Raw genomic sequence first — 11,403 nt, forward strand, 5'->3', positions numbered from 1 at the left:
GCTTTTTCCTTCCACTTTTGATGTGTGTGCCGTGTGTATAGGTAAGAATTTCAGAAGTGGGGCGTGAGCTTTTTTGGAAGAATTGTAGGGTTAAAGGAGTTTATCACATAATATATACTACTTAATTACTAACAAGGCTTTTAGGCCTATTAAGCCATCAATTAAGCCCATTAGTCTTAATTAAGAAATTAAAAATAATTTTTTTTTAAATAAAATTTGTGAATTTACTAGCCGGGTTCTCAAAACGTTTATATTTTTGTTGAAAATCCAACACCGATAAAATTTACGTCTCGGCGTATAAAATCACCCCAAAACCCCATAATTTCAAAAATAAGGAAAAATCATCACCCTTATTTAAAATAATTAAAAACAATTATTTATTAAAAATATTTTCTATTTTTCAGCCCTCGGTCTCCGTTCCTCGATTGCAACTCGAATAACCCTTAAAAATACATTTTAGTGCAATCATGTAGAAAAATATATTTTAAACATGCAAATATGGACAACATAATTAAATAATGCAATTAAAACATTTAATTAAAATACAAAGGAATTTAATAATTACATGCATGTTGTTTGCGTGGACCTTTAAATTTTCGGGGCGTTACACTTTAGACTCACTAGCCATGATCGATGCAGGTGAGGACGAGTACGAGGAGGCGAGAGGCGGGGACCAGTGGGTTGGCTCGGACTGTACGGAGGCCTAACCCGAGGACCGCTAAAGTTTCAAGAATTTTATGCGTGTTAAATTCATTTACTCTGATTTTAATGAAATTACTTTATGTGGTTTTAAACAAATACTTGTTTCAAGCTCGTTTACATTTCAAATGTTTAGTCAAGCATTTTATTTACTACTGCTTTTGAGAGATTATTACTTATTTAAGAAAATTTTTATTTTTATGCAAATTTTAAGTAATTTTAAAGTACGGAATGTAACATAAGTGGTTCTATTTAATTCGGGAATTGTATGTGTCCGAATGCACTTTAGGAGCTATTTTGGGTATGAATTTTATTATGTTAGGGAGCATGTCCAAAGAAGATCCAACGAGGTTCACGATATCCGTAAGTATTTATGACGTGTAAAATAATAATTTTTGAGGTATGTGATTTGTCATGTGACCAAATTATGTTACGGGTTTAGAAGCCAAAGAACGTGTCCCGGAACTTCTCCAACCTCTTCGGAGGAATTATGTTATGTTAGGGAGTGGACATCTAGTACAAGGGCTGTGGTGATCCTTGTCAGCCCGATACTATTGTTTAGTTTCATCAAAAGATTTATGTTTTGGGCCACTTGCATTAAACAGAACTTTACACAAAATGATTTAAGATTACGATTATTATGAAAAGCATAAAAATAAGATTTTATGAATTTGTTTATGCAAGAAAGTCGTCTTACATATTTATTCTTATATTATGCTATGTATGAGTTATGTTAAAATTGCATGAATTTTATTACGTATTATTTGTTCACGGTTTATGCATGACGAGTCATCAGACTCACTAGACTTGATCGATGCAGATGATGTAATTGAGGAGGCTGGAGGTGGTGACCAGTGTGCATGCTTGGGCTAGTGACAGTACAAACCCGAGTACCTTGTAGTTCACTTGCCTTTTAATTATGCACGTTTAAAATTATTTTCTTAAATTTTACATCTTAGCATTGGTGACTACTAAGTTGAGATTTTTATATTATGTTGTATTTTCAAATTATGGTGGACGTTTTAACTTAAATTTTATGGTTGTGGTATTTAAAATGATGGAGTTTTAATATTAGTTTTTATTTTAGTATGCATAGTGATCGTTGAATTGTTTTACAAGTTGTATTTATAATAAATTATTTAATAAGAAAATTTAAATTTTTCAGCAAATATTAAAGTACTAATATTTTAAGTGAAACGACCTCGACTTTTTTTTTTACTAATCATAAATCATAAATTACTAAATAAAATAATTTAACAAAATCATGAATCATAATAATTTACCAATTTAAAACTCAAGTGCATAAATAAATCCTAACTCATCGACTAACCAAAACTCCTAAATCGACCTTTAAAAAGATCAACTAACTATAAAATAAAGCATAAAAATACCTTTAATAAAATCATTAACATAAATCTTTAAATCATAAATCAATCTAGCTAGTGCGGAAACATAAAGGCCCTTGGGTGTGTACTGTTATACTCAATCTACTCAATCGTCAGCGTCTCCATAAAATCATCAAATCCTGCATCATACAAACCTAGTGAGTCTAAAGACTAAGCGCATTCTATACATTGATAGCAAATAATATATATACATTCACATGCATTTAAAAAATCATATTTTTATTTAAAATAATCTTTTGAACATAAATAAACCATTTAAAATCATTTAAACATAATTAAACCGTAAAACTTAAAATCATTTTAAAAATAACTTTAAGCATATATAAATCCTTTAAAAATCATTTAAAATAAGTTTTAAGCATAAATAAATCATTTTAAAAATAAATTTATTCATCAACATGAATCGTATATCATAAAATCATTTTTATTATAAGCTTTCAATCATATATCATTTTGGGTGAAGTTTGATCCTTGAAAGTTACTAGATTTTATCATTATGTCGACTGATCAGTCTTCAGCTCCACATGGCCCATGGGGGTGGGCACTAAGCACCACCATGGAAATACGATCGTCGGGGCTCCCTTGGGGGCCTTCTCCCATAGACGGGCTTCCTCTGTGGCCTTTTACCAAACATGGGCTCTCTTTGGGGCCTTCTCCCGTAAATGAGCTCCCTCTAGAGTCTTTTCCCCTCACGACATCCCCAGAAAATCGTAAGTTCAGATTCCTCACATAAACGGATCCCCAGAAAAATCATATATCATATGTCACAATCAATTCACATCCCTCAAAATATTTTTCTTTTCTTTAAAAGTCAAAAAATAACACAGCTTTCCAAAAATAGCATTTTTAAACAGTAGAAATTACACAACTTTACCATAAATCATCAAATACATATTATCATCAAAATCATCATTTTAAATCACAAAATATCATTTTACAAGCATTATGATCCTTCGGGACACTACCAAGAGTTTACGTATTTTCTTAAGTGTAAAATTATCGTTTTACCCCTAGACGTAAAAATTTTCGAATCTATCTTTTTCTCACTTTTAATGATATGGGCTTACCTTCAATAATTATTTAAGCTTAAATATAATTTTTCATAATTTTATAAATCTTAAAACTAGGCTTTTCAATTAATTCTTTAATTAACGGTTCGTACGACGATTAACTCTTGGATAAATAAAAAACTCCATATTTTGATCCCAAATTTTAAACATTACATTTTTAATATTTATTCTACCCTTGTGAGCCATGAACCACACCCGTGGACCTATGGTTCTAATTTTAGTCTTTAAAATCTCGAAATTGACACAAAATCGAACACGCCAAGCCATCTCCCAAAAGACTCGAGCCTTGGTCGAGCCAAACCCGAGTCAACCCACCTAAGCACCCTCCTGACCAAGCCTAGCCCAAAGAAATAGACCCTAGCTCGCTCAAACTCTCCTGGAACCAAGCTACAAATTCTGCATGTGTGTGGCTTGAGTCTCCTTGAGTAATAGGACTCCTATCTAGTCTATGACTCTTCCAGCTCTTAACCACTTGACCCCTCATGACCCTTACTGACCCGAGAACAGTCCCAGACCCAAGCCAACCTCAGCCCGAGCCCCTGCGCCACGCACAAGCCGCCTGAAGAGTTCAACAGCCTGCGCGCATGGCTCCCTTCTTTGCCCAAGACTCCTAGCTAGCAAGGACTCTTCCAGCCGAGCCACCACTGAACCCACCTGACCATAACCATCCCTGGACCATGCCTAGAGCCAACCCAGACCCTGGAACCCACGCGCGAGCCACCTGGATCAGAAAACAGCATGCGCGTCACCTTGGAGCTTCCCTTGTGTTTCTCTCGTTTGGCTCGAGCCACAACACGCTCAGCCACTCCAGCCCTGGCCCAACCCCTTCCAATCACCCTTGGACCCTGATGGACCTACCCTGAGCCACCCAGCCCCAATAGCAAGCCCCACGTGCGAGGGCTAGGACCCTTCCTGACCTTGACCCACGTCCAGCACAATCCATCCTCGAGACCTTGTCAAACCCCTAAGCCCCATGCATAGTGATCGAGCCCCATGAATGCTCATGCACGAGAATTGCACATAGAATCCCTTTGCTTCTCTCATCCTCTTTTCCTACGGTTCCAGCCATATTCCCTTTAAAATTTATCATTTTTTTTTCATACATTCAATCATATTTTATCATGCTTTCGCAGCGTACTCGTTGGATTAAAAAATGTTAGAACTTTTCAAGTTCGCAATCTTGATTTTGATGGTAACAAAACTTGTTAATTGTGTTACTAATGATCTACCTTAGTTGTGCAGCATCTAGGATCATCTACGAGTTGTTTACATCGCAAAACTAAAGACCCAACTGATCGCTCAAAATGAATCAGTTCAACTGGCTACATCATTTGAGCAGTACAGCTGATTGACCAGTTGATAGGTAATTCAGCAGGAAAACCTCAGAAGCATGGCCAGCCGAAAGAGTGTTCAACTGATGAAGAAACCCAGCTGATCAGTCCAACTAAACGAGTGTGAAATCAGTCCCACTGACGAGTCAATTGATTTCACCAGCCCAGCTGAAAGATCAGTTCAAACTTACCAGTTCGAAGCATCAGTTAGAATCCTTCAGTTATGGATGATGGTAGATTCCTTCGGGTGGATTCCTGCTGTGCGAAAAGGTACAAAGCCATTGTCCATTCAAAGGACAATAATGGACGTTGCATCAGAGCATTAAAGACAAAAACGCTTCAGAAGGACAGTCAAAAGACGAGACACATAGTCCAAGAAGCCGATTCAAATGCACGGATACAATAAATGAGTCTCACTGTACGATCAGCTTCCTTTCGCCTATATAAAAGAGAAGATCAGTGAAGAATCAAAAAAAGGGAGAGAGAGCACATATACAATACTAGAGAGAAAAGGGCACACTCAGTTGCATATCAGCTTTCAGAAGCACTTAAGCCCAAAGGGAATTATTCATCGTGATATCTGCTTAGATTAGAAGCATGTTATCCCTCAGTGTGTGAGAACATTTCTGTCCAGTTCTCACACACATTCACTCTCAAAAACCACCCAAAACAGTCTTGCACAAAGACGTAAAACTTGTGTATGTAGTCTTTCTCACATAGACGTTAAATAAGTGTTGACTGAAAGTGTTGTTTTCAGTTGTAGCTAGGAGTTCAGTTTAGGCAGTAGATAAGTCCAAGCTGAGTGGGCTTATACACGTAGTTGTATAAATCAAAGTCTTCTAGTGTATCCTATCTGTGGAGATAGAAGGGGTGACATAGGAGCAGTTGAAGTCTCCGAACATCCATAAACTTATCTTGTGTATTTAACTGATTATCTATCGCTTTAAACTTGTTTTGATTAGTTAGAGTGTTCGTGTGTTCAGTTGTTACCATAACTGAAATACAAGAATGCAAAAACTAATATGTGTTCTTTCAGTTAGTCAGTTTACACAAGTTAAAATATTGTTCTTACATTTCAGTTTTCTTTTCGAAGGATTACTTTGAGTTTCCGCTTGGTTTAAAACCAAAATCGATTTAATTCATCGGTGTTAATATTCTTAGAACACGAGATATTGAAGCTCATTGAAGGTTGTTGTGTGCAAAATGCCTTCGAAGGCATTAACACACACGATCCATCAGTTGGTATCAGAGCAGGTTGTTCTAAGAAGAACATTTGAAGAAAACTGTGTTTTAAAAGGTATTACCCTAAAATAGTTTTAAAAGCTATTTGAAAATGTTTTATACGATTTTAAAAACTATTTGAAAATATTTATATGTCGCTCTTTGGTAAAGAGTTGAGAGGATTGGTCCTGCAATTTTCGTTATGGCCACTTCTCCAATTTCCTAACCTTGGAGATCTTAATCAGCTTGCAGGGACTGTGGAACATCTGCAAAGATGAACAGCTGAATTGCTCACTGAACAAGAAATCAGTTGCAAACCTACCAAGTCAGTTGTTCTTCAGACGAAACTCATCTATGTTGGGATGTTGGTCGATTCTATCACCAGCTGAACTCCACGTGAGCCTAGTCAGAGTCTGCTCGACCAGTTGGTTAAGCACAGAGGACAAGTTCAAAGCAGTTTTACTCGTTTCTCTAACAAATTGAACTCACAACTGACGCAGCAGTTCAAGCAGTCAAGACAACCAGCTGATGGTATATCCAGTTCTGTCACAGAAACCAACTGATATCTGATGATGTTTAAAATATGCTATTGTTGTAGCAATTTTTTTTCTTCTCTCAACTGATGTATGTACTCATATACTTGGAAGTTTATTCAAATAAAACATCATGATTATTCAGTTATGCCTCTTGTGATTGAATAGACATTCTCAGTTTTCTTGTCTATAATGCTTGAATGATTAAATGACTATTTAAATAATTCTCAAATACGGGCTTTCATTCAGTTCCTGAGGGAGAGCGTTCTTTTAACTGAAAACATGTATTAAAATCCAGTTAATCTCTCAGTCAACTAATAAATACTGTTTAAAATTTTTTTTTTCTTTCTACTCAGTTTTGAAAAGATTTTTTTGATTCAGTTGTTAAGGGGGAGCTTTCGACAAATTTGAACGTACTAACTCTTAAACTGAATATATTGCGCTTAACTGCTCAAGTCTTGTAACCATCAAAAAGGGGGAGATTGTTGGAACTTTTCAAGTTCGCAATCTTGATTTTGATGGTAACAAAACTTTTAAATTGTGTTACTAATGATCTATCTTAGTTGTGTAGCATCTAGGATCATCTACGAGTTGTTTACATCAAAAAACTAAAGACCCAACTGATCGCTCAAAATGAATCAGTTCAACTTGCTACATCATTTGAGAAGTACAGCTGATTGACCAGTTGATAGATAATTCAGCAAAAAAACCTCAGAAGCCTGGTCAGCCGAAAAAGTGTTCAACTGATGAAGAAACCCAGCTGATCAATCCAACTGAACGAGTGTGAAATTAGTTCAACTGACGACTCAACCGATTTCACCAACCCAACTGAAAGATGAGTTCAAACTGACCAGCTCAAAGCATCAGTTAGAATCCTTCAGTTATGGACGATGATAGATTCCTTCGAGTGGATTCCAGCTGTGCGAAAAGGTACAAAGCCATTGTCCAGTCAAAGGATAATAATGGACGTTGCATCAGAGCATTAAAGACAAAAACGCTTCAGAAGGACAGTCAAAAGACGAGACACATAGTCCAAGAAGCCGATTCAAATGCAACGGATACAATAAATGAGTCTCACTGTACGATCAGCTTCCTTCGCCTATATAAAAGAGAAGATCGGTGAAGAATCAAAAAAAGAGAGAGAAAGCACATATACAATACTAGAGAGAAAAAGGCACACTCAGTTGCATATCAGCTTTCAGAAGCACTTAAGCCCAAAGGGAATTATTCATCGTGATATCTGCTTAGATTAGAAGCCTGTTATCCCTCAGTGTGTGAGAACATTTCTGTTCAGTTCTCACACACATTCACTCTCAAAAACCACCCAAAACAGTCTTGCACAAAGACGTAAAACTTGTGTATGTAGTCTTTCTCACATAGACGTTAAATAAGTGTTGACTGAAAGTGTTGTTTTCAGTTGTAGCTAGGAGTTTAGTTTAGGCAGTAGATAAGTCCTAGCTGAGTGGGCTTGTACACGTAGTTGTATAAATCAAAGTCTTCTAGTGTATCCTATCCGTGGAGATATAAATGGTGACGTAGGAGCAGTTGAAGTTTCCGAACATCCATAAACATATCTTGTGTATTTAACTGATTATCTATCGCTTTAAACTTGTTTTGATTAGTTAGAATATTTATGTGTTCAGTTGTTACCATAACTGAAATACAAGAATGCAAAAACTAATATGTGTTCTTTCAGTTAGTCAGTTTACACAAGTTAAAATATTGTTCTTAACATTTCAGTTATCTTTTCGAAGGATTACTTTGAGTTTCTTCCGCTTGGTTTAAAACCAAACTCGATTTAATTCATCGGTGTTAATATTCTTAGAACACGAGGTATTGAAGCTCATTGAAGGTTGTTGTGTGCGAAATGCCTTCTAAAGCACTAACACACACGATCCATCAAAAAACATTTTTCAAAACAAGCGTAAACCGTAAAAATATTCAAACACCTATTTTTTCATACATAAATAATTAAATCATACATAATATGATTTGTATGATGTTTAAAAGAGTTTATGAACGTGTCCTTGCGTTTATAACGCTCGAATATACGATATTCGGCTAGGGTGCGACGTTGGACGACCGGAAGACGAAGAATTCCTAGCCTTCTTTCTTTCCCAATATTTCTAATTTTATGAAGTGTGTGTGTGGTGTGTTACAGCTGCTGATGGTTATGATATTGTGGTGATAAAAGACCTAGGTTTAATTATTTATTGATTTAATTGTATACTAATGAGCTTTGGTTTTGGGCTTGCAAGTTTAAGGGTAATTGAGCTTTCTTAAACTAATTAAATTGTGCTCAATAACACTTATTTAATTAAAACATAAAAGTTTGTAAAATTAGTTTCCCAAAAATAATATTTTTGAGCTTTAAATTTCCTTGTCTGCCCAAAACCAACTTCTCGGGAAAAATCGAGCTCGACTCGTAAAATAATTCGAACTCCAACATTTTTTGGTAAATTAAATCATTTTTAAATCATATTAGGAATGCTTACCATTATTTAATGAACATACATATTCTTGTTTTGGTCGTCCCCAGTCTCCTTTCCTCTGCCTATTATCGAATATTCGAGTAAAATTCTTAATCTCATGCAATCATGTCATATTATCATTTAATCATGCAATAATTCCTTTAATCATATAGTAAATGTCATGCTATCATTTAAATTCAATTAAATAAAATAAATAAACAATTAAAACAATTTGCATGCATGTGGTGTACGTAGGTTGGTTTTTCGGACGTTGCATTAAGACACGGTTCATCACACATAATTGTCGTTATTTTATGAGCTAGATCTCATAGTATATCTACCTACCACTGTTGATCGACAATTGAATATATTGTCGGCAATTAATGGGGAATGGGGTGGTTGATTGTTGGGGTTTTTTTGGTTGTCATAATAAATGACAAAGCATTGAGATGTTGAAGGAGATCTATCTATAGATCTCCTCTTCCTCATTCTTATCATCCCAAAATCATTCAACTCTTCTCTTGAGCATCTTTCTTCTTTGAGTATGTAAGTCTATAATTGTAACGTACCGTACTATTAACTACTTAAAAATTTGCGGAAAAATTAAAAATTTTCTTTAATAAAAGACGAACCTTCAATATTCGATAAAATAAACTGCTCATCCCCAAGTATTTTTGCAACAAAGATCCCAAAGTAAAATTTGTCAAAGATATTTGCTTAAAATCTCATAACCAATAACATAAATCAGAGTACTTTTAAACATTTCATAAAACTAAAACTTGGTGGTCCTCGGGTTTAGCCTCCCGCTCAGTCTAAGCCAGCTCCTTGGTCCCCACCTCTAGTCTCCTCAAATGCATCCTCACCTGCATCGATCAAGTCTAGTGAGTCTAAAGACTCAACACGTATAAACTGGAACTAACGAGTAATACGTAACAAAATCACATGCAGCTTTAAAATAGAACATACATACGGGAACTTGAACTTGCATATATAAACTTGAACATACGTACATACATATATGGACGTGCCATAACATGAAACTTTTCTAAAACGTGCTTGCATACTTGTACATACTTGAACATACATAAACTTCATCATTTTGCGTAGAGGCATGTTTCAAAGCAAGTGACCCATAACATAAATCGCATTATCAGACTAAAGCACAGTACTGGGCTGACAGGGACAAATCCACTGCCACATACATGAGATCCCGTTCATGCTTTAAAGGTGGATTGGACCCCTTTCATGCTTTAACGCTTTCCAATCCTGATCTAAACCCTTTCATGATTTAATGGGGTGGATTGGTCCCTGGTCATGCTTTACCGCTTTTCAATCCCATACATAAATTGGTCACAAGACATTTAGCAAACCTCAAAAAATTAAAATATTTTCTTTGCACGTCAAACATACTTACTTGATGTTGAGGGATTCGTCGGATCTCTCGTGAGGTCACTGCTGCACATATACTAACATGATTACGTGCACTTAAATTTCATAGCTTAGACGTAGGTACTCGTGCTCACCACCGAAGTAATTAAATATCTTATGACATTCTAGATTGCTTGGGACTTGACCTCGTTTAATCATACTAACCATGACATCAAACCCCGAAACAAACTCTAAGATGACGTGTGAACATTTCCCAACCATAAAAGACATGAACTGACTATTTGAATTTGAAAAGAAGGGGAAACCGAATTTTTGGACAGAAGGAGTGGTGCTCGGGCGGTAAAACATTACCGCTCGGGCGCCGAGCTTAAAAATAAAACTCTCGACAGAATGTGTGGCACTCGGGCGGTAAGAAATTACCGCTCGGGCGCCGAGGGTACTGAACTTCGCGACTCTGAAACTTATACTCTCCAATTTCGATTACACAGACAGTGACAACGCCTCGAGACTCATACTAAGAAACTATGGCACTGACTCGACTCCACAAAACATCCCAAACGACGACGTACGCCGAACAAGCAACATATTCGTAAACTCAAATTTTTGACACCAATTGATTGCTACGATTTCTAATGCAACCAACGGCTATCGACACGAAACGAAGCATCAAAACTCGTCCCAAACTCATACTCCATATACCTAAACACAGCACGATCACCCGACGTTTTCCAACGAAGCCTGCAACAAATAACTTCAAGAACACATCAATAACATATTTTCAGAAAATGCAGTTTGAGCAGTCCTACGAAAATCACCATAATTCGCTCAATTTCTATCCAAATACTTCAAATTTAATATCAAATCGAAGGTATCGAAAATTTCTACGATTTTCATGTTGAAATTTTTCCCAAAATCGCGACCGAAAAATCGCAGTTTTTAAAAGAACAGCAAAAACAAGTTTTGAATCTAAAAACTCCTTCAAAACACATCCAATAAATTTTCTGCTCAAACTACTATATAACATACTCATGTTTTCACACAAAACACCTTAAATTAATACTATGACAAGATCGACGCAGGAAAAACAGAATATACGTGCTTTTTTGAAGATTTGAAATACCGAAACGTCGATACCGAAGCGGAGACGGTGCGAGGATTGATCCGGGACGAAGGTGGCACTAAAATCTTGCAATAAAATTCACGAAAAATTGCTGGAATGATGAAGGGGATGGGGCGGCTGGTGTTTTTCTCTCAAGAACCCTAAGGTTTGCTCTCTCAAGAAC

Source organism: Primulina eburnea, chromosome 7, assembly GCF_022965805.1.
Source record: "Primulina eburnea isolate SZY01 chromosome 7, ASM2296580v1, whole genome shotgun sequence".
NCBI lineage: Eukaryota > Viridiplantae > Streptophyta > Magnoliopsida > Lamiales > Gesneriaceae > Primulina > Primulina eburnea.